The sequence below is a fragment of the Phascolarctos cinereus genome, unplaced genomic scaffold, assembly GCF_003287225.1.
Source record: "Phascolarctos cinereus isolate Bilbo 61053 unplaced genomic scaffold, phaCin_HiC Scaffold_9;HRSCAF=440, whole genome shotgun sequence".
Lineage (NCBI taxonomy): Eukaryota > Metazoa > Chordata > Mammalia > Diprotodontia > Phascolarctidae > Phascolarctos > Phascolarctos cinereus.
Window position 1 is genome coordinate 201,363,294 of NW_027556402.1, and position 25,183 is coordinate 201,388,476.

The 25,183-nt window shown below is 38.7% G+C and overlaps 1 protein-coding gene across 6 annotated transcripts in view; it reads left to right on the forward strand.

Annotated features, from left to right (window-relative positions):
* Window positions 1-25,183, forward strand: part of CTBP1 (C-terminal binding protein 1) — a 441,341-nt gene that overhangs the window by 337,193 nt on the left and 78,965 nt on the right. The gene's annotated exons all lie outside the window — the stretch shown is intronic.

Sequence of the window (25,183 nt, forward strand, 5' to 3'; positions counted from 1 at the left end):
AGCGAGACACAAAGAGGGCGAGCTTGGGAGAGAGCAGAAAAAACAACTTTATTTTGCCGCCCAGATTTGATTCAGTCTATTGTGTTTCTTTGTTTTGAAAATAGTTTGGGGAAGCAGATGGTCGGTTTTGCCTTTTTGATAATGAGTCAGAGTATCTTCGGAAACCATCTTCTGGGTGAATACTTTTGTAAAAATTTCACCTGTTGTAGCCTTAAATGTCATTCTGGTTTGGAAGCTATCCGTGCATTTCAGTAACCATTGCTTTGAAAAAAAAAATAAAATGCTCGCTTTTAGAGGACAGCCGAGCACCCATCAAAGAAGGGATCATCCTTTTAGCTTCTCTTAAAAGAATAAGGCCGGTAGAACTCTTGTGACTGACTTCTCCTGCTATGTTATTTTTTAACTGCGAATTGGGACAAACAACCGAATTTGTGAGATATGTTTGATGCCCAGGCCCCTTGCAGCCTGAAAATCTATAACTCTGTAATAATGCATCGCAGAAATGGTGTTTGCCAAGTAACTGTGACTCTAAGTACTAGATGTGCACATAGCAACTGCAGTCATTTTGCAGATGGTTAACATCCAGGGATTTTTAACATCATTGCTACAGTATGTTCCAGTGGGAAACGGCCAAGTCATCCAAGTCTGATTTAAATCCTTACTGCAGAAGACAGAAGCACAACTAGGTCATTTTTTTTTATCGTTCTGACTGCCTTTTGGAAAATAAATTCACAAATATGAATTTTAATATCAATGTAAAAACAATTTCCCTGAGGTTTTTCCCACTATTCTAAATATAATTTAGTGCTTTTAGATTAAACCTTTTAGTCACACATAGTAATATTACCTGCCAACTTTCTTATATTAAAAAAAAGTTTCTGGGAATCATATTAGCTTTAAGATGTTTTACTTTAATCAGCACTTTGTAATGTAATATATATATATGATCTGCTTTTGTTATTATGTTAATATAATAATAACCACCAATTTCCATTTAACTCTTCCAACTTATAAAATTAACCTGCAACCTTATAAAGAGACTTTGAAGTTGCTGATTTTTTTTCCCCATGTTTTTTCCTGGCATTTACAAGAACTTTTTGAAGGGGGTGGGGAGGGAGCTGAGAGGAAGGGGAAGTTACTTTTCTAAAGAAACCATTCTTTGGTAAAAGTCATGTCTTCACTCTTAATTTAAAAACTCAAACAGAATGCAACACAATTTAGTCTTTTTGAACAGATGTTGGTAGATGTACTTGAAATAAATATTGTTTACAGTATTCAATGTGTTCCTTTTAAAACCATGTTCACACATTAAAGGCTGCTTTTTCATTAATAGTTTGTTTTTCTACTATTCAGTGGTTTATAAAGTGTTTTAAATACATTATTTTATTTTACTAATGCTATTCTCCAGTTCTTGGATAGAATTGAACTCTAATCCCAGGCATTATGATTTTTTTTAATTGCGCTGATATTTAAAAGTTGTGTAATAACTAACTCCAGGCAGTGGCCAATAACTTCCTCCCACTTTCCATTATTTATGTGTGTAATTAGCAGAAATAGAATGGTAGTAGACTTTGAACAGTAACTGATCTCAAATGATTTCTGTGATCCTCAAATCTAAGAACAGAATACATTTAGGATACTGTAAACTGTTTCTATTTATTTCTCTGCCTCTGTTTGAGTCTTACTTTATCTTTAAAGTGAACAGTTAGACTAGGCTTTATGTAAGGGCCCTTCCAGCTCCAAAATTCCATGTCTTTAAAGCTTTTGTTGGTGCAACTTTTTATTTCCCTGTTTCCTTTAGCATTATTTTATGTTTAAGAAATATAATCTTTTGTTAGGGGCAAGTAATCTCAGATCTGTTCTTTTAACATTTTTTTAAGTTATAAAATTCATGGCACAGTGGAGCTAGCAGTCATGGCTCTCAGTTCAAAAAAAATGTCCCCTATCCAGGAGATCAGCATTAGACCTCACACCATAGTGTGTTACCAGACAGCTCCTGTACTTACGCAGCATTCTTCATTGCAGTTTCACTGCCTTTGTGTCACAGAAGGAAGGAAACCTGAGCATTATACAAATAAAGACTTGGGCCCCTGCAGGAAGGGAACATTTGACTGAAATGGCTTAAAATTTAAGAGATGCATCAGCATGGGAGCTATATTTAATCAGGATTTTTTTGAGAGTAGTCGGTATAAGACAGATACATGGAACATCTTAAGTGATATGGGATAAGGCTTGATCATTTTTACCCAGCTCTTTATGGTACTGCTGTTGTTTTAAGCACTTGAAACCATTGGTAGCTCAAAAGAATTGCAACTTGTTTTTCCTGGCCTGGCACAAAGTGAATTGTTTTATTTTGTGAGTGTTTAAGGGGGCAGGTAGGAAAGCACACAGGTGAACTCTTGGGGCTGTGATCCTAGATCTGTGGGATCTTAGGATCATAAATGTAGAGCCTGAAGAGACCTGAAAAGTCCTCTAATCGAACTCCCTCAATGTACTGATGAGGAAGTTGAGGCCCGAAAAGGCTGAATTACTTGCCCAAGGTTATGAGATCATAGCTCTAGAGTTGAAAGAGACCTCAGAGGTCATCTACTACACTTCTCCATTTTACAGATGGGAAAATTGAGGTCCAAGGTCACCTTGTTAATAAGTGTTAAATTCAGATTTGAACTCTTGTCCAGTGAGTTCAGTGCTCTTTGTCCTGTCCCATGCTACCACTTTTCCTTTTGCAGCTTCTGAGCTGCAGGTGTCAGGATTTTAGTGGTCTCTAGCAGCAAGCAAGCAATAAAAGTAGCATGGCAGGCTTGAAAGCAGGACTCACCCCTGCCTGATATCTTGCCCCCTTTAATGTGAAAGGGATCTACAAAACAGAAATCGTTCCCTAGCCTTTTCCTACAACCCCTACTGTGTGCATAACCCCACATTTTTGACGTGTCTTATTCTAAGGCTTTACCCTCATAGTATACATTTGTTCCCTGGCTAGACTGAGAGAAATTGTTCTCTTGAGAGTATCAGAGAAGCTACCCGAGAAGTGCTGCCTCAGTTAAATGCTAGAACTTTCCTTGGCTAGGGGCCAAAGCACTTGGCCTAACTTCAGGGAAGGGGGTGCCAAAAAGAAAGGGAATTGACCTGGCTCTGAAATTTTGGAAAGTAAGAAACAGAAACATACTTCTTATCATTATTTGAAAAGGTTAGTTTTTATAACACGTATTTTCTATAATAATTTGAAACCAAGATTTATCCATTCAACTTTTTATAGTTTTAGGCTTATAAAATGAGAAAAGATAACTGCCATTAAATAATACTTATTTTATTTGGTTGTCATTAGTAATACTTATCATAAACACTTATCTCTTAGCATCTATCTGTTGTTGTTTAATCCTTAAAGACATACTGTAACTCTGGGACCAGGCTCTTGCAAAACAGGGGGAAAAAAATGAAAAGTTAGAATTTCCATCTGTTGTTTGAGAACTCTAAGGTTGTGCATAAAACTGCTAAGTATGTATGGCCTTATCCTAGAACTAGACTTTTAAGAAATCTAAACCCTTCTTCCCTCCGTGTGCATCTCTGTCTCTCCCTCTCTTTCTCTCTCTCCCCCTTTCCCCACCCCTTCCTTCCCTTTCTTGTAACTCTTAAGATAAGGTTTGAAGCCAGCCCCCCAAGAAGAATGCCTGTATCTAAAACACCTTTCTTGGAAGTGAGAGTATCTCAGGGACAGTTTATTGGAAATGGAGGAGTTAGAAATAGGGAATGAGTGAATAAATGAACAAGAAAGCATTGGAGAGGGGAGGGGGAAATGGGCTTACTATTTAATATACTTGTTTGCAAAATACTGCCCTAAAATACAAAAATAGAAAAGTACACAGGCATAGTACTCAGAGTGCTTCATGAACGTGGCAGTAGAGCTGGACCTTGAAGGAAGGGAAGAATTTCAGCAGCCAGAAGAGTAGACAGTGCCTTCTAGACATAGAAGAGAGACTTCACAAAGCACATAGCGGGGGGGGGGGGGGGGGGGGGGGGGGGGGCAGGATGCAATCCACACAACACAATAAGCCAGTTTATTCTAATAAAGACTACCCCAAAGGGGATAATCTGAAATAGGCTAGAGCAATGTTGTGGAGCCAGTTTGGGGAGGGCCTTGGAAGGCTAAGATAATATAGTGTATTTTATCTAATAGGCGTAGGAAACTACTCTGCATTGTACAATTTTAGGTGACTATTCCTAAAGGAGATATCTACTCTTTTGCGCTGGAGTATGTATATACTGAACAAAGTGGCTTTTTCCAGCCTGTGAGTGTACATTTTTAATAATTTGCTCTCTGGTGTCTAAAACACGTGCTGTACTGCCAATCCCTTTTCTTTCTCTTTCAAAGTATTCCGTAACCACACCTTCGCCGTATAGGATGAAATTGAACTTTTTTTTTCAGTCCATTTACAAAATAAGTGCTTTGTTAGCTGGGGGAAAAGAAATGTTTAGCTGAGCCATGGTCCCATCTTCCACCTCCCTTCTAACCTCAGCACTCTATCCTCTCCTAGCCTCTTTAACCAGCTAAACTGGACTGGGCCATGCTGACTGTCCCATATTATTTTTTTTAATAACTGAAATCTTAAGAATCTGTTTTATTCTTTGTGTTTTAAAAATCTTTGTTAGTACTATTTGAAAGTTTTGTTGTTTTTTTTCTTTAAATTTATTTTCAAGCTTATGGCCACTCCAGCTCATTTGAAATGTAACTTGAATGGATTTAACTTTTATAAACATCTCATAATTCAAAGCCAACGGTTAAATCATCACTACCCAGTAATTTTCAAATTGTACATCACTGTTAACAAAGTAGCACCCATCTTTGTGATTCTTTGGATAGGCTGTGCCTAGCACAGCATCCTAGGCTGTTGTGAGAACTCATGGAGATAAGAGTATATATAAAAATGCTTTGTCAACTCTAAAGTACTATGTATACATAATGATAACATTATAATTCATCACCAAAAGTCACTTTTGTACCCTCTGTTAGAGATAAGTGATGAAAACTTTTTTTTTCATTCACGATTACAGTTATCCTGTTTAGTTATCAAAGTTGTTAATGAAGATCACAAAAATGTATCTTTTTTCTTTTTTCCAGAAGGCTACCTCTGTTGATGTCACAGAGTTTTTACATTGTTACCACAATAGTTTATTCACTTGTTCGGAAGGAAAAGTACCTCATTGTTTTTAAGCGCTTATGTGTGTGTCAGTATATGGTAGGAGAGCTTCCATGGGAAGGGATAACTTTATGTGAACCAGAGGAATGAACACTCAAGGGGCTTTGCCCTTTATGGAATATACAGTCTTAGTCTTTGCAGAGTCAGGCTGCACTACCAGTGTTGCTCAAGATAATTGAAAGTTGATTGACAAATTCTCAAGGTGTTGCCTTTTTCACCTTTGGAAAGTAAATGCCAAACTGATTTATCTGTTTTGAACTGAAGGTAATCACCATTGTTAGGTTTGTGGACTGCTTCAGCAATTGCCTTCCCTGGTGACTCACCAGCTCTCTTTAGTGGATCTCAAGGGCCAGCTTTCTCTTTGTAAAACTGGCAGAATGTAGAGTAAACTGACTGGTGGTGCTTTTGAAATCTTTGCCTAATTTGCCCTGTAATTGCTCCGGAAGTACTTACTCCGTTTGTTTGGACATACTTTAAAAATGTATCTTTTAAGGCTATTTAATGGCATTTGGACTAAAACCACAGACATTAAAATTGTGCATTCTAAGTAAAATGTCCTTAATATGTCCAGGAACTTAAATCCCACAGGCGTGTGTCTTCTCCCTGCCAGGGAAGAATTGATGGTGGGGTGCTACATCCACTTTGCTACGTGGCTCTGACACATGTCCTGTGGGTCTCAGGTCTTTGCTCAGAGGCCCTTGCTCAAGGATCAGTCTCAAGGGCCTTGGATTTCAGACGGTATTCCTGTGGTGGGTTTTTTCTTTGCTTCTTCCCCCACCCTTTAGGCTTCTTGGTCCAGATTTGTTTGTCACACTTGTTAGGAAAAGACAAGTTGGATAAAAGATTGTTTTATGAGCTATGACAACTTTATATTTGCATATAGTATCAAATTTTTAAAAAATCCAACCAAGTACATTTTAAAAAAGAAAGTACTTTTAAAAATTCTTTTTTACTCAGTATAATTCTCTATTAAGATTTCAGTGTTGTAAATACAGGAAATGACAAATTAATTATAGCCAGAGATTTTTCTGTGGGAGTTGAATTTTGTTTACTTAATTTCCTGGGTACTGGGTACAATTTCTGGTTATAACTGTGCAGCAGATTGATTTGTAATGTTGTAGTACATGTCATTATTTCAATCAAAGCAAGAGTTTTCCATTCCCCAACAGATTAGTTCTGTGGAGGTGCTAGGCCTTTGCTCTCAGGTGTGGGTACCCCTTGGCCCAGAGAGGATAGCCCCTATCTGCCCATCCACTAAAGTGAGTTGTTTCAGACCTTATGCCTCAAAAAGACAGGGTATGTTTAGCCAAGAGACAAAAAAGACTTACTTGAATTATTGTTATCCAAAGAATTAGATTTCTCTTTGGCCTTAGAAGGTAAAACCAGAAGCTGAGGGGTGGAGACAAATTTTGACCCGATATAAGAAAAAGATGTCCTAATAATTAGAGCTGTTTAAAAGTGGAATGGGCAGCTAGGTAGCACAGTAGATAGAGCCCCACTAATGGAGTCAGGAAGAATTGAGTTCAAATCCAGCCTCAGACATGTACTAGCTTTGTGACCTTGGGCAAGTTACTTAACCTCTCTATGTCTCAGTTTCCTCAACTGTAAAATGAGGATCATTTTATACCCACCTCCACAGGTTGTTGTGAAGATCAAATGAGACAATATTTGTAAAATACTTAACACAGAGCCTAGAACATAGTAGATGTTTAATAAATTCTTGTTTGCTTCTTTTCTTCTTTTCTTTTCTTAAGAGGCTGGATGGCCATTTGTCAGGATATTTTAGAGGGAGATCCTGCTTCAAGTTGGCTAGATGTTCTCTGATATTCCTTCCAAGTCATATCTGTGAAAAAACATCCAAGGACAGTTGCAAGCTCTGCTTTTCCCCAGTGAATCACTTAAAAACTTATTAAGTGCCTATTATGTGTCAGATCCTGTGCTGGTGTTAGGGATATAAAAGCAAAAATGAACAGTCCCTGCCCTCAAGCAGCTTAGGAGACAAATGTGTACAAATAAATATAAAATCAATACCAGGTAGTTTTGAAAGGGAGAGAGCTGACAGCTTGGGAAGCACGGGAGGATCAGAAAAGAACATGAAAGTAGTGTTTGAGTTAAGTCTTGGAGGAAGTAAGGGACTCTAAGGTGGGGGTGAGGAGTAAATACCCTCCAGATACTGGGGGACAGCCAGTGCACATGCATGAACATGAAACATCATGTATGAGGAGCAGCAAGGAGGACAGTTTGGCTGGACTGTCATGGGGAAAATAACATGGAAAAGTAGGCTTGAGGTAAGGAGATGAAGAGCTTTAACATTCAAAAAGAGAAGTTTACATTTGATCCTAGAGACAACAAGGAAACACTGGAGTTTATTGAGTAGGAGAGTAGCATGATCTGGGGCCTAAGGGAAAAGCCCTTTGAAAACTGTGTGTATGGGTGAGGGTGGGATGGATCTGAGGCAGGGAGACCAATATTGCAATATTCCTGGTGAGAGGTGATGAAGGGCTCAGCCAAGGTAGTGGAGGTATGGATATTCAGTCAACAATCTTATTAGGCACCTACTTTGTGCTGGTTACTGTGCTAAAACTCTAGACATACAAAGAAAGGCCAGAAAAAATTATCCCTGTTCTCAAGAAGTTCACGTGGAGAAGACAACATGAAGGAACTCTGTGTGTGTGTGTGTGTGTGTGTGTGTGTGTGTGTGTGTTGGAGGTAATATCAGAGAGGAGGTACTAGCATTACAGGACACTGGAATTGTATAATGTGGCATTGTATAAGCTTCTTGGAGAAGGTGGCATTTTAGTTTGCACTTGAGGGAATCCAGGGAAGGCAGAACGTGGGGATGAGGTGGGAGAGCATTTGAGCATTGGGGCCAGCTGGCAAAAATGCCCAGAGTCTGGAGGAGTGTCTTGGTTGACAAACATTGAGGGCAGCCAGTGTCCCTGGATTACAGCATTTGGAGCTGAGTAAGGTGTAAGAGTAGAAAGGGAGGAAGGGACCAAGTTATGAAGGACTTAAAATGCCAAACAAAGGATTTTCTATTTGAGGCAACAGAGAGCCATTGGCATTTATTGAAGGTGGGAATGGGGATGTGACCTGGTCAGACCTATGCTTTTAGGAAGATCCCTTTGACAGCTAAGTGGAGAATGCTCTGGAAAAGGGAGACACTTGGGGGGAGGTGATGAGAACCTCCATCAGAGCAGTGAAGAAGGGATCAGTTATGTTGTGGAGGTAGAAAAAAACAAGATTTGAGAAGTACGTGGATATGTGGAGTGAAGGAGAAAAGAGTTCAAAAGGCAAACCTGGTAGACTAGAAGAACAGTAGGATTCTTGACAGAAATATGGAAATATGGAAGAGGTGTGTGTCATGGCAGAAAGATAATGAGTTCTGTTTCCTATGTGGTGTTTGCGATGTTTATGGGACATTCAGTTTTAATTTCTACTGGGCAGTTAGCAATATGGAACTGGAGCTCAGGAGAGAGCCTAGATTTGGGCTATCTAGATCTGGGAGTCATCTGCAGAGAGATAATAATTAAACGCATGAGTCACTATGAGTTGAGGTTACAAAATGAGAGAGAAGAGAAGGCTTTGAGATATATCCACCATACAGATTATGGACCTGCAAACATTAGACTGAGAAGGAACGATCAGAAAGGTGAGAGGAAAACCAGGAGAGAGAAGTGTCATGAAAAGACAAAGGAGAGAATGTGTCTGAGTATAGAGATAGACATGCATCCGAGAGGTAAAGAAGGATGAGGATAGCTTGGGACTGAGCAGTTCCAAGTTGAGTGAGGAGATAAGAAGCCGTATTTCACAGGCTTCAAGAAGTCAATCAACAAGTATTTATTAAGTTCTTCCTTTAAGCCAGACACTGCTAAGTGCTGGGGATGCAAATAAAAGCAAAAAACATCCCCTGCCCTCAAGGAGTATGAAGAGAGGAAATACAGGCAAAGAGTGTAGGCCACTTATTCTTAGTAGTAGTAGTAGTATTTTTACATTTAGCTGAGAAAAGGGGGAGATATAGGGCAATAAGCATTTATCATCTTTGAGAACACAAATTCCATTCAAACGTTAAAGTTTGTCTACTGCATATGCAACTGAAACCCAGATGGGTCGCTGCATGAGACACACCCTAGAAATGCAGTTTCCAGCTTCTTCCAATTTCTGTGCCTAGCCTTTGTTTTAAAACTGCAATTCTCATGAAGAAATTCTAGTATGCTACAAAGTAAGAAGTTCATGTGAGAGGAAATTCTGAAACTAGGAATTTGAATAAATGAACAATTTGTAGCCTCTGAGAAACCCTTCAAGTTATCTTATGATTTTGGACAAATATGCTGTGTGAGACTGGGGGATTCATCCTTTATGCCAGTGTACAGTATCCTCAGAGTGTATGTTCTAGAAAAGCATGGGTGTCTTCCAAGATATCCACCTAAAAGATTTGGCATAGACGCCTAAACATTTCTAAGATTGTCTTTATAAGGGACAGATTATCACTAGTTGGGGACAGCCCACCCTAATCTCACTCCTGAACTCCAGCCCCAAGTCATTACCTGCCTGCTGGCCATTTCCAACCTTTTGGCCTGTAGGCAGCCCAAACTGTTCTGTTGTAAAAAATGGATGCTGAAAGGCTCCGACGGGCCATGCTCTCTTTCATTCTGTAGCTCCAGCCTGGCACTTCCCTCTTCCCCCCACACATACTTTGTTCAGCCTAGCTGCCTAGTTATAATGATAAACATGAAGCTGGCCATTTCACACCCCAACAAAAAAATCTTCAGTGGCTGCTGGTTGCCTCTAGGATGTCTTCTAGGAATTTAAAGCCCTTCACAATCTGGCTGTGACCTATCCTACCAGTTTCATTGTGTGCCTCTGCCATGCCTGCAGTGCTCACCTCCACCTCTGAGCTTCCTTTAATCTCACCTCCAGTCCCACCTGCAGGGTACTCTTTCCGCAGCACTGTCTGGTGCCCTCCCCTTTCAGTTACCTACTCTTTTTTTTTTCAGAAGAGTAAAAAGTTTAATTACCATCAGCTGATGGGCAATTGCCAGGTGGCTAGCAACTCCCTCATCTATTCTTTACATAGTTTCTGTGTCCCTAATTATTTGTAGGTTTTCTCCCCCATTCCAATAGTATAGTGCCTTGCAGACAGGGTCTTTTTGTTTTGTTATGTTTGTTTCTTAATACATTGCCTGGCATATAGATAGTAAATGCTTCATTAATCCTTGTGGATAGACTAATACACTCTGTTCCAGCCACACTGCTCTGTTAGCTATTGCACATGAACAACACTCCATTCTCCACCTCTCTGCACCTTCCAAGGGACTCCCCTTGTCTGGAATGTTTCCTCAGTACCTACTGGTTGAATATTCAGCTCCCTTCAAAGCTTAGCTCATAAGCCACTTCATCCTTGAGACCTTTCCCGGCCTTTCCTGACACCCCCCCCCCCGAAATTAGTAGCACCACTTTCTCCATCTTGAAATTACTTTGTGTTCCTTTATATTGACCTGTACAGTGTTATATCCTTTTAGGAAGCTATGAGCTCCTTCAGGGCTTGGACCGTGTTTAGTCTTTGTCTTTGTAACTCTAGCCCTGCCTGAGCTCAAGCCTTACATGTTACAGGCACTTAGTATTTGTTGAGTGGAGTGGAGTTTAGGGTATATATGATTCTTCTTCAGCTGTCAGATTGGAATAGATGGACTAGTTGATGAGTCATTGCTTCCTTTCAGGGCCGATACAAACCTACATCACACTCCAGGGATGGGTGTATTAGGGATTTGAACAAAGTGAGGGAATGTTTTCTGCCTTTGATTGTACTCATTTGAAGTTTGTGCCTAGCATTACATGGAGGTAGTAGATCCTTCGTGTTTGCTGAATGAATCAACAGAGTTCATTCTTCTCTCTTAGAGACAGATAGATATTTCTGAACCGAATGTTGTATGTTAGTTTTAGTTTTTCATTCAGTGGCATCTCGAAGGGCTGTTTGGTATAGCAAAATAAAGTGTTGGATCAGGAGTCACAAGAGACCCTGGGTTTGATTCCCAGCTCTGTCACTTAACCACATGACCTATGACTAGGTCATTTCAGTTCCTCATCTTCCTTATATGTAAAATGGGGGTGATAATCCATCCATTTTCCTTCATGAAGAGATGAATATATTAATACAGTTGTAGATAAGAAACAACTTTCAATTTAACTTCTGAAATGTAAGAAAAATGATGCATATGCAAAGTGTGCATCTACAAAAGAGATTAGTGAAAGCATTTTGAAATAATGTAAACAGTGTTTTGAACTGCAGTTATGAGAAATAACTCTTTATACATGAGTGACAGTGCTTTTGAGTTGTAACTGGCATCTTGGCTCCATCTTTTTGTCTTCCATAGGCCCATTTTGATATTTTCAGTGAAATTTACTCTTCCTAAATCTCTACTAAATTTTTTTCAGCTCCTTACATCTTGGGCACCTAAATGTATTGGTCCAGTTGGCCAGATAGTCTCATAACTGAGAGAGGCTTTTTTACTGGCCCAGTGCTGGAGCATTTGGACTAATATCAGCTATTATCTTCTCAATCTTTGCAACAGACCATATGATTTCATGTCTGTGATCCACCTCTTTACTACTTATGCTGACGGGAGAGTTTGGAAAGAGGGAAGTGTAAATCCCAAAGAAAGAATGGAACAGAATTCTGCATTTAGGGCTGCCTAAGTAGCCTCTTGGGAATGAATATAGGGTAGCTTCAGTGATGCAAAAGTCTTTGGTTTTGTGATTGTGAATACTGTTGGTGCAGATCATAGCCCCTCTACAACTTTATAGATGCTTTTTGAGAGTTATTATTTAAATTTTTTTTTTTAGGCAGTTGGGGTTAAGTGACTTGCCCACGGACACACAGTTAGTGTCAAGTGTTTGGTCTGATGCCAGATTTGAACTCAGGTCCTCCTGATTTCAGGGCCAGTGCTCTATCCACTGCGCCACTTAGCTGCCACAAAAAAAGGGTTTTTTTCCTCCAACAACCAACCTGATCCTTGGGTAACAAACATGGTCACTAAACCAATTAGTATTTCTTAAATAACTCCTATGTGATAGGCATCAGGGGAGAAAAGACAAAAATCAAACAGTCCCTGGTCTTAGAGGGTTTACATTCTTTCAAAAAAGGCAACATGTACAGTATTTTAATATATACAAATAAATAGGTGATATTGGAGGGGAGGACACTGACAACTGGGGGGAATCAGCAAAGTGCATCATAAATTTTGAAGGAAATGAGGCAAAGATATAGAGGGGAGAGCATTCCAGGTTTGTGGGATAGCCTGGAGAGGGGCTGTGGTATGCCATGTCTAATTCACATCAAGCAGGTCTTTTATCATTGGCCGACCTGCATAATATTGGAAGATTAGTGATGTATGTAATGAGGATAGAAAGGTAAGATGGCCTCTGACTGTGGAGGGCTTTAAAAACCAAACAAATCCAGGTGACCTCTGGTGTACTTCCCAACCATAGCCAGCGTAGGGAATCTTTTGGCAGTCAGCTCCTCTGTGATCTCCACTCCAGAGCCACTCTGGGCTTCACTGTGCAGCTGCCTGAATCCAGATCACTGCAGTACCCCCTGGGCATCTCTAAGCCTTCCTGTTTGCAATTCCTTACCTCTCAAGCCCTTCACACTTTTTCTAGCTCCTTTTTATGCACTGTCTCATCCAGTTCTAATAGAAGCTTCTTGAAGGCAGGGACTGTCTTGCTTGCTTGTGTTTGTATTCTGGGCCCTTCTTTGCCTGTCATGAAGTAACCACTTAATAAATCCTTTCTCTATCTTCTGATCTAAAGCTGGGGCTTTTAACCTGGGGTTCTTTATTTTGATTGCACTTTCCTTTGTGATCTTAGTTATTTTATGCATTTAAAAAGATTAATCTGTGCTGGTCTTCTTCACGAAACTGCCTAAGGGATCAGGCCACTAAACTGGGTTAAGAACCCTTGATCTAAAGATAAGAGGAAGCCATAGAACTTTTGAGTTAGGAGAGTGATGTCAGTCTACTTTAGGTGAACTACTTTGATGTCTGAGTGGCCAGATCTGAGGGAGAGGAGGTGCCTCGAGGAAGGAAAACCAAATTTGGAGGCTGCTGCTGTAGTCCAGGACAGAGGTGCTGAAGCCCTCAGGTTTGGTGGTGAAGGCTCATGTGTGAATGATATTGTGAAGGGAGGAACTGGGCCAGTACTTAATCTGTCACAGATCCTTTACATCCTTGCTGCCCTTGGCAGTGCTTTTAAGAACCCAAGGTCACTGCTAGACCGTGATGAGGCATGCATCAGCCCCAAGAGAGCTGCCTAACTAACTGACTTAAGGTTTGAACAAACAGTAAGTTTATAACATTGTTATAATCAGCAGAGCCGGTTCTTGATGCGTTTTGCAAAGAGTAGCAATTAAGTTTAGCAACATTCTCACATGTGATTCTCATGTTTTCAATTCAGTTCAGCAAATCCTTATAAACCCAAGCGGTATGTGGCGGGCTGAGACTGTTGATTCAGAACAGTAAAATAACACGATCGCAACCCCCCACAAATTTATCATCTGAAAGGGAAGATACACATTGCACACAAATAAGTGTGATATGGAAATCAAAATGTTCTAGAAAAATGTGAGGAGGAAGAGATCTTTTTTTCAACTAGAGAGGATCAAGGAAGGCTTCTTGGAGGAGATGGCAGCTGAGCTGAGCCCTGGAAGATCAAGAAAGGTTTCAGGGGTCAGAGATGTGGAGAGAGTGTGTTTCAAGCCTTCGTTGGGCAGCAGCAGACAATCTATTAGATTGGAACAGTGTGCATGAAATTGGTCAGTCAACGAACATTTACTAAAGTGAACTGTGTGCCAGGTATAGTGCTGGGGGTACAAAAAAAGAGGGAAAAAAATTAATCCCTGTCCTCAAGCAGTGAACATTTTAATGGGAGAGACAGCATGTAAATAACTAAGTATATATAAGATTTACAAAGAGTAGATAGTTGATCTCAGAGGGCCCTGTTAAAGAAGACTGGAGGAATAGGTTAGGAATGGATCATAGAGGAATTTAAATGCCAGGGGAAAGAGTTTATATTTTTATTCTTTTGGCAACAGGGAACTACCGATTTGTTTGGCTAGTGACTATAATTATGAATCAAGAATAGTGAGGGTGGGGGAAAAAAGAATAGTAGGGGATATTAATTTTATTTTTTTATTTGTGCATGTGGCTGTTCTTCACACATGCAGACTTTAGCTTCTCTGTATCTTGGCCATTCTAGCTCATGCTTTAAACAAAGCCTGCTATAGATGAGAATTATTAAGAATAAATAACATTTATATAACACTTTACAAAATGTTTTCCTTCCCATGACCTTGTAAGTGGTTAGAAGAAGAATTCACATTTTACAGATGAGGAAACTGAGAAAAGATAAAGGATGCATGTTAGTCAGTATGAGAGCTGGGATCCAAATTCAGGTCTCCTTTCTCCAGTTTTGTGCTCTCTCCACTTCCTTTCCTTTTGGGATCTCAGGGGTACTATTTTGTCACTTCAAATTGTCCATCTGTCCTCTCATTCTCATTAGATGACTGGCCTACCTCCTTTTCCCAGTCATCCTTATCTTATGGTTTCATTTATAATGGCAGGATCAATGTAGATATGCTTCATTTATTCTAGTTAGTATATCAACTTGCTGGACATTAGAATGCCTGCAGATTAATTAATATCAATAGGCTGCTTTAAAACTATGATTTTTTAACACCTCCTTTTCCAACCATTCTACCACTATAATTTTGAACATAGAAAGAGGGTTGAGTGTGTCTAAGGGCTAGTTTATATTTTTGCTTCATGTGTTGCAATGTACAAGAAATTAATCATCTGGTGACCAGCCTTCTAGTAAGGGTACTGTGTAAGCTTAGTTGAGGTGGCTCTTAGTAGACACAGTCCATAATTAAACATTAGTCTAGTTGGGTGCACCAGAATTTCTTTTTCACTCCCATGGCCTTTAAAAACTTAAGGCCCTCTCTGTGCCAGGATGAGGCATCAGGAGAGGATTTTGATGAAGGATATAATGTAATGTGTAGATTTTTTCCTTGTCCGGGTAACTTCTCTAAACAATGTACTACTTACTATTTGAAAGTATGTTATTTTAGATAATTCTGCAACTTTTGTGGTAAAGACTTGAATAATTTCTTTTTATTAATTTATTTATTTTTTGAATAATTTCTAGATAATGATTTTGAATGGTGGGATTTTAATAGTTTTCCAAAATGTGTTTATTTGCAGAGGAAAGCAAAACCATTGCTCCTTGATAACTTTTTTTTTCTTTTCTTTTTTTTTTTCGGGGAGGAGAGGTAGATCAGTTTGGGACAGGTGTCTTCTGTAGTAGACTGAGAGCTGGCCTCTGATTCGGGAAGTGATGGCTGGGTTCAAGTCTCTGGAAGAGTGATTCTGGGCAAGTTGATTAACCTCCCAATGCCAGGGTCACTCTGTAAGATTGAGTGTCTACTACATGGCAAGCATTTTAAGCCTGTTTATTGAATTGAATTATACTGTTCTTCCTGTTTTTTTCTAACTTCCAGCCATATACCTGGTGACTGGTGTACAAAACTTTTGTTACAAATAATCAGCTTTTTATTCTAATTGAATATTTGTGCTCAGGACAAAATTAGTTGCTTGATTTATTTAGCAGAAAACCAAACTGTGCAGTGAAATATACAGAGGAATTTAAAGCCTTTTAGTAGAGATGAGCCTATCTTTTCATAATATAGCCCTGAAGAATTTGATATAAATTGAATTTTTAAAAATTGGATCATACTTCCTAATTGATTTTCAGGTGGCAAGAGTTCCTGAATTTTGCCATTGTTTCCAAGTTTCTCAATGCTTTGGAACAAATGAAAGATCATTGAGCATCCTTAAGCAAAGTATCAGAGGGTGCCACTGAAAGGATATCTTCTATGGATTGAAAATATTTTATGTGTAAATACTTAAGCCTCAATTTGTTTTTGTTTGGTTGGTTTTTTTTTTAAAGTTGTTTTGTTGCATGTTAGATTTTCCAAAAGTAGAGCAAACCTGAAGTTTAGATTTCTCTTGTGGACACAAAGGCATAGTACCTTGCTAGAAGGGATGGGAAGAGAGGTTGTTTGCAATTCATAGTAGTGATATATAAGATTTAATGTGGTGAAAGGTAAATCACATAATTATGCCTTCTTTGCAGACAATTTACAAAATTTAATTGGCCTGCCAAGAGCCATTTTGCTTGTTACCAATTTCTAGACAGGTCTCTTTTTGATGATTATATTTGGTATGTGAGGACTCTAGAATTTTTCAGTGTTTGTCATAGGAAAACAAGGGGACTTCTGTGTCCAACAAGGGAGTGCAGAAAAGAGAAGTTATTTTCCTAAGAAATATAAAAGTGCTAATTATTTTCTGGAGTATTGTTTTGCGTCTTTGAGCCAGGTGGACCTTATGTTCTTGACCTTGCCTCTCTTCTAAACATGACAGATTGAACTTTGTGTTTCTAATATCATGCAGCCAGAAAAGTCTAGCAGAGTGAATAGTACATGCCACCACTAAGATTAGAAAATTGCATTCATAAAATCTTATAAAGTAAGAGAAATTGTAGACTCTCTCTCTTCTAAAAAACTGCATAGGGCTTTTTCTTAGTGTCTTATTTCTGCTGTGATGTGAAGAGATTCGAGTCCTTTAATAATCATTTCCTTAGATCCTTCCTGTTCAGTTATTTAAATTGGTATTTTTAAAGCAGCTTGTAAAGGTCCCTCTTCTGGAGGATCAACAGACTATAGCTTCAGTACATAAAGTGAGAATTATTCCGACTTATCCCAAACAGTTATGTTTTGTTAAGGTTGTTAGCAATAGGAGAGAAAATGGCATAAAATATTAAATGAGTGGGTGGTCCAGTTTGGGGTTCAGTTATTCAAGTGTTATTATTGAAAATTAAATTCCATTTTAATCACTCAGAATACCTAGTACATAATATAACTGAGATTTCATTTTGCATCAAAATTTATTTTGAGTGCAATTTGAATAGCCAGTGGATTATTTAAAAATATTTTGGCGTAATTTTTGTCCAGCATAACCATATTTTCAGAATAATTTAACCTCATCTTCCTTTAGTTCAAAGGGTCATAGATTTTTGAGCTGGAAGGGCATTTAGGGAGGTCATCTAGCCAACCCATTAATTTTACAGATAAGGAAACTGTAGCCCAGAGGGGTTAAGGGACTTAACCCAAGATCCTATACTCAGTGGCAGAGGAAGGAGTCAAGCTAAGGTCTTCCGATGCTAGATTTAGTGCTCTTTCCACTGTGCCATGCTGACTTCCATATTGAATTCGTTTTGGTATTTATTATGGGCCTGTTATGTGCAGCCCGTTATCCTGGACCCTGGGAATATAGCCTACTTGCTATTCCTCATACATGACATTCCATCTTCCATCTCTGAGCCCTTGTCTAGTTTATTCCTCTATGCTTAGAATTCATTTTTTTTCTCATTTCTGCTTCTTAGAACCCTTAACTTAGGTATGCTTACCATACCTCTTCTGATCCTCTGGTTGTTAGTACCTTCCTTCCCATATTACTTTGATTTACTTTGTATATATAACTTGTTTTTCTGTATACCTTCTAGTTTCCCTCCAGATTGTAAGTTTCTTGAGGACAGGAGAATGATAAATTTTTTATCTTTGTATACAGAACAGTGCCCAGCACATACACACTAGATTTTTAATAAAAGCTTGATAAATGGATGAATTAAAGGGTCTATACCAGGGATAGTTAATCTGGGATCCATGGAGAGATTTCAGAAGGTCAAGGAAGTTGGATGGGAAAAAAATTACAGCTTTAGCTTCACTAACCCCTAATTAAAATTCAGCATTTCTTTAAATATTAGTTTAAAAAACCATTATTTTGAGACTAGGTACATAAGCTTTTAAGATTGCCAAGGGTACTCATGGCAATAAAAAAAGGTTACAAACTCCTGGTCCATCCCAGGCCTTGGAGATAGCCAGACCAAGAACTAAACAGTCCATGGCCCAGTTGGCATCAATACAACACATAGCAAGCGGCAGAAACCTAGTGGGGAAATGGCATCTTAAAGAGGTGCAAAGAGCTTTAGAACTTGAACTATACTGCTTTTCTGAAAGGAAGATAAAATGCTGGAAATTGTCATTCTGTAAGATAGGTTTTGTCCCATAAAAGATCTTTCAGTCAAAGGTGTAAGTGCTCTCCATAGAAACCTCTCAGACCAAACCCTGAGTCTTATATAAAAGAAATCAAGTTAATATGAATACCTTTGGCAGCCTTGAAGGCAAAAGAATTGGAAGAGAAGGTCTCAAAAGGGTTGAAATGACTATCGTGAACGTGGATTTAGAGAGACTATATTCTAGTACTTTATTATGGTGACTGGGGGCAGGAGTGGTGTAAATATTACTAATTCATTTACGTAGTCTATGGAGTGGATGATCTGAGAGAATTATTATTCCCATTTTCCAGATAGCAAAATTGAAAGCTCATGGAGATTAAGTAGCCTGTCTCTGGTCATCTGGGATTGGAATTTGGTTTTCTGACTTCAAAGCCAGTGTTCTTTCATCGGGCCTTGCTCTCTCTTTATGAGTTGACAGTGTCTATCAGCATTAGCTGAGCCATCTCCCCTCTTCCCATTGTTAATCTGGTGACTAGTTCCTGTAGTAGTGTTCTTTCTCCTCAGGAGTTGTCAGCACTGTCAGAGACGGCAGAGAAAAGTCTGAAAGGCAGAAATAAAGAGAGCAGGGTGTGCCTGACATGGGAACTGGTGTGTATAAATGCAAGGAGGCAGAAGATGGTGCATCAAGTTCTGGGAATGTCTGCTAGTTCAGTTGGCCTGGATTCTAAAGTTCATGAAAAGAAGTAGTATGAAATGAGGCTAAAAAGATAGGTGTGAGGAGAGGGCTTTCTGTTCCATTCTAAGGAATTTTGTATGTTATCCTATATATATCTTGGCACCTCTCAGGGTTTTTGAGCAAAGGAATGACATGGTCAGACCTGTACTTCAGAAAAGTTATTTTCGCAGCTGTTTGGAAGTATTAGATAGAAGAGAAGCCAAACACAGGGAAACCAATTAGGCAGCTAGTTTAGTCATCCAGGCGGCAAATGGCAAAGCTTTGATGAGGTAGAGTCAACATAGACTTGAGAAGTGATAGAATATAAGAGTTAAGGGAGAGGAAAAAGGCAGTGATAACTGGAAAGTTATGAACCTAGATGATTGAAGGTGAGATCCATGAATTTCGTTTGGGACATGACAACTTTGAGATGCACGTAATTAGATAAATGCTATATCAGATCTTTACTGGCTTCTCTTTTTTACCTTCTAGACTCTCCCTCTTTCCTTTGCCTAGTGCACATATCTACCAGAAGTTAGGATGAAGTAGCCAGATTAATATTTGGTTGATATCTACCTACAGGTCAGTCTCAGTTATGAGTTGAGGTGGTAAAGGCCATTGTATCTACCTATTGGGCACTTTCTGCGAAGCAACACGTGTTTATTCTCATTAATTCTTCCGGTTTGTGGTTTATTGCATCATATTGGAAGATTCTTACACTCCAAGAGCTTTTGAGAGATGGAAACTGGCTTAGTCAGTTTAGTTTGCCCAAGGTAAACGTGTCATGCCTGGACCAGACTCTTGTTCAATTGTCTCTGTTAAATGGGGTTTCTTTGTATGAAAATATTTTCTCTAGAAAAAGAGTTCAGAACTCCCTTGGCTTCTTTAAGGTAGGGAAGGAACCCTGGTTTTGTCTCTTCACTTGATTTAAGCAAAAACTCCTTTATTGAAGAATGTCAGCCCTTGGGAGTAAGTAGAATAGTTTCATAACAAAGTGATGTGGAAAGTAAGAATGGAGAAAAAGAACTTAATCCCTTTTAGAGTTGGCATTCAAAGTCTTTCTGAACTTACACACACACAGATTTCCAGTCTTCTTTCACCTTACATCCAGCCCATGTCCTCTTCAGTCCAGTGACATTGCCCTTCTTGCTGTTCCTCAAACATACTCTCTTCTCTGGGCTACAGGCCTTTTCATTGGCTGTCTCTCATGCGTGGAAGGCCCTTCCTCCTCTTCTCTGCCTCCTGGCTTCCTTCAAATCCCAACTAACATCCCACCTTCTACAGGAAGCCTTTTCCTTTCCCTCTTAATTCTAGAGCCTTTCCTCTGTTGATTACTTCCTATTTATCCTATATTACAGCTTGTTTGTACATATTTGAGTGTTATCTCCCCCATTAGACTGTGAACTCCTTGAGAGTTCACTGTATCACCAGTGTTTGGCCCAAAGTAGGGGGTTATAATGAGTGTTTATTGACTACAGGTTTGAGGGACGGAATCTTTCAGACTTGTCAGACCTACAGGCAGAAGGTTATTGTAGTGTAATGAAGAGTGCTAGATTTGGATTGAGAGTTAACCTGGGTTGTACCTCAGCTCTGTTACTTACTAATTGTATCATTTTAGACAAGTCACTTAACCTTGGTGGGCCTCAATTTCCTCATCTGTAATATGAGAGAATTAAGGTTATTAAATGTACTGCATGATCCCTAAGGTCCCTTCTGATGTCATCAAACTTAAGCTAAATTCATCCTGCATCTAAGGTCTCTTTTGAAGTTATGATCCTGTGTATTATTAATGTAAAGTAAGACAGCCAAATTTTTATTATTTATTTTATTATTTATTTATTATTTATTATTAAATTTTAAAATTTAACTTATTTTTTTAAACAACAGATGATAAACATCTACTTTGTTTCCAGTTCTTTACCAGTACAAATAGTGTAGCTAAACTTTGGTGTATATGGGGACTTTCTTCTAATCAATGGCCTCCTTTGGGTATAACCTCGGTAGTGGAGTCTCTGGGTCAAAGGGTAAAGATATTTTAGTAACTTTATTTACATAATTCTAAAGTGCTTCCCAACAGAATTGTACTGATTGATAGCTCTACAACAATGCACTGGAGTGCCTAACTTCCCATAACTATTCCAACATTGACTATTACCAACTTTTGGCATTTATGCCAATTTGTAGGATGTTAGGTGAAACTTCAGGGTTATATTGATTTGCATTTTTCTTAGTGATTTGCAGTAGGCTATTCTTTTGAGAACTGTTCGTATCCTTTGACAACTTATCTATTGGAGAATGGCCTTGGGTTACACACACACACACACACAACCACACACACACACACACACACACACAAATGTGTGTGTGTTTTGTTCATACATCTTGAATACCAAATCTTTATCAGAGAAATTTGACACAAAGATTTATTCTCATTTAACTGTTTCCCTTATTATCCTGGATGCATTTTGTTTGTGCTAAAACTTTTCAGTCCCATATAATCAAAGTTATGTATTTTAGCTTTTGTAATTGCCTCTGTCCCTTATTTGGACAATGAATGTCCTACCCATAGCTAGGAGAGGCATATGATCTGTTTCTTTTCTAATGATTTCGTGGTAGTTATTTTTAATATTAAGGTCAACTATCCATTTAGAATATATTGTGGAATATGGTGTAAGGTGTTGGTCTAAACCTAATTTCTGCCAGATTGCTTTCCAGTTTTCCTCATTTTAATCAAATAAGTGTTCTTAAGTACAAAATTTGTTTTAAAGTTTATCAAACATGGAGTTACTGAGTTCTATTGTTTCTGACTCTCCCTTGTTTAATCAGTTTCAATGATCTATTTTAGCTTTTTAAATATTTTTACCAATTACATGTAAAACAATTTCTAACATTCACTTTTTGAAATTTTGAGTTCATCAGGGCAGCTAGGTGGTGCAGTGAATAGAGCACCTGTTGTTGAAGTCAGAAGGACCTGAGTTCAAATCTGGTCTCAGACCCAACACTTGATACTTACTAGCTGTGTGACCCTGGGCAAGTCCCTTAACCCCAATTGCAAAAATAAAAATAAAAAAAAGTTTGAGTTCCAAATTCTCTATGTCCCTCCCCTTCTCCTTGAAAAGGCAAGCAGTTTGATATAGATTATACATGTACAGTCATGCAAACTATATTTTCATAATAGCCACATTGCAAAAGAAAACACAGATTTCCACCTCCACCCCCCCCAAACAAACAAGAAAGATAGTTTAAAAAGAAAGTATTCAAACTCCACCAGTTCATTCCCTGGAGGTGGAAAGCATTTTTCATCATAAGTCCTTCAGAATTGCCTTAGATCGCTGCATTGCTGAAAATAACAAAGTCATTCACAGTTCTTCATTCCACAATGCTGCTGTTACTGTGTACAAATTATTTAGAACTCTTCAGGATATTGTGCATATATAATAGGAGGCTGTATTTTTCCTCTTGTGTAATGCTTAGTGGAAATATAAATTAAGGTTCTTTGTTCCACTTAGCCTCAACTATGAATAACTATGTCTGGAAAGGTGGCTTTACTTCAATGTCTGGAGAAAGGGAAAAGAGACTGTTGAAGGTAAAGTTGTGCTTTTAAAAAAACTTTTGCGAATGGTTACATTCATTTATTGTGTATTTGTGCTAGGAGAGAGAAATCTGAAATGACTTTAGAGCAACTGTGAGGTGGACAGAAAAGAGACCTGGCTTTGTTGCAACATTCTCCTCCTGGAAATTGAGGCAGGTCACTTCCTTTCTGGGTCTCAATTTGGTTATCTTTAAAATGGGATTTAGAATCCTTCCCCTCTCTCCCTCATAGAGTCCTTCTGAACATTAAATGAGATAATGTGTATGCAAGCATTTTGTTAGTTTTAAAGTTGCATATTTTAATTGTTTTAGGTTCTGAAAACCATACATTTTTTGGTTTGTTTGCTTTTTTAAAGTCTTCCCAAGTTATTAAAAAAACTCACCTCTTCATTACACCTGTTCCCCATTGTCATTACCTGGCTGTATGACCTTGGAAAAGTCACTTAACTTCTGGGGACCATCTTGGTGGACTCTAATAAACTTCCTTGCAGCTCTCACCTTTTGTGATGCTGTGTAGGATCCTTGACACCTTCCTTAGCAGAAACAAGAATGAGTTGATATTTCCTGCATTTAATTTCTAAATGATGACTCAATATCCCACAAACATTTATTAAGCACTGAACTATGTATAGAGCCTGGTGCTCTGAGCTTGAGATAAATTCAGCCTCAGTTTGGTGATATCTAGTTGTTCTTTTAGTATTGTCCAGATTTTCCTTAGTCTTGGGGGAGAAGAGGGTGGTGGGAGAATTGTTTTGGTACAGTTTTAGAACATTGAAGATAGCTTTGATTATCTGAATAGAAACCCAGCACCTGGGGTTAGCTATCTCCTTAGATCTCTCCTGTTAGTCATTTTATGATCTACTTTTAGCAGGCGTGTAGGGTTGATGCAGTCGTTTCTTGTAAACTGTTCTTTTCCCCTCAAGACTTTCTAATGCTAGGAGAGGTTGGCTTTGCAGGGAGGAAGAACTTCTCCTTTGAAGTGAAAGTCCCACGTTTGCTTGTGTGGCCTGTAGGTAGGCTTATTGAGGGTTGATGGCTTCTAACTGGCCAAGAAAGGCCACACAGAGATTTTTGTGCTCATTCTATTAAAGCTACTACATAATGATATTATGGCCTCAACTGTATAGGCGGTATTCATCAGGTGTAACTTTGAATTACAAGACTAATTTTTTTTAAAATTTATTTTTAATAACCCGTCATCCACATATCTGAAAGTGTGTTCTTCAAAGTGCTCCCCTTAAAACACCACTGCATGCTAATATCAGCAAGTCTGCCAAGGCTCACTGTCTGAAATTGGCCTTAGAGACGCAGAAAATCAGCTTGCACACTTTACAGTGTGCGGCATATGTATTTAGTACTGTATTTTGATAGTGCCCTAAGAATACAACGAAATAATTTTCCTCTATTCAAGACAGTTAACAAATATTATTTGCACATGGGTTCCATCAAATACAGCAATGTCAAGGCAGTTTTCTAGTTAATGTTTTGTATAGAGGATGTGGGGGGGGGGCCCGGGGAGACTGAGACTTAGATTAGTTAATACTTTTGAAGTGTGTCTATCTTGGTGTATGACCAAGACCTAAGAAGTTGGCCAAAGCAGTGTTTCCCCTTCCGTTGGCTGCAGTGCTCCAAGGCTAAGCTGTATTCTAGCCACCACTGATATTTCCATAGGACCATAGGTTTAGATTTGGAAGGGATCTTAGAGGTCATCTAGTCCAACTTCCTCATTGTGTATAAGAGGAAACTGAGGCCCAGAGAAATTGAGTGACTTACCCAAGGTCACACATTTAGTAGCATTGTTTGAGAGGAAAACTTCTCTAGAACTTTATTCTTGCTATCAATAATTTTATTAAGTTGTAACTAAATGTAACATGGTCATCCAAACCTAGCTTTCCCCTTAAACTGCCTGCTTTCCTTGGCTGCCAGTTTGTTGTTTCTGGCCCAGGCTCCATGAGCTAGTCATTTTTATACATCCTGTTTTCTGCTTTCACAATGCATAGCTTTGAAAAATCGTCCTCATTCCAGATTTTTGCCACTGAGCTAAAGGTTAGCTTCCAGAAGCTCTAGGAGAGATTTGAAGGAAATTTGTGCCTTTTGTGATGCTAGGATTTTGTTATTGTTGTTGTCACTATTTTAATGACTGAGCCTGACAGATTGTTAATAATGACTCTTGAGATTTATCTTTGAAATATGACAATAGAGAACTAAAGTAGTTCTTTACACCAGCAAGGAAATGTTTTTGCATGGATTCATACTTGGAAGTTACAATAGTGGAGAGCAAAGTTTGGCCTGTGATTTCCATTTATTGAGGGGACATATTGTAATAATAATAAACATTCATGTTGCACTTTGGCTGCAAAGTTCTTTACATATCTCACTCCTAATACCGTGGGGTAAGTAGTTTGAGTGTTATACACATTTTTCCAAAGAGAAAACTGAGGCCCAAAGAGAGGTAATAACTACCTCATAACTTAGTTAATCAACTCCAGATAAGTTGCATAAATGCAAAAAACAGTTTTGTTATTTAATGTCTTGACAGCTTAACAGTTTCACT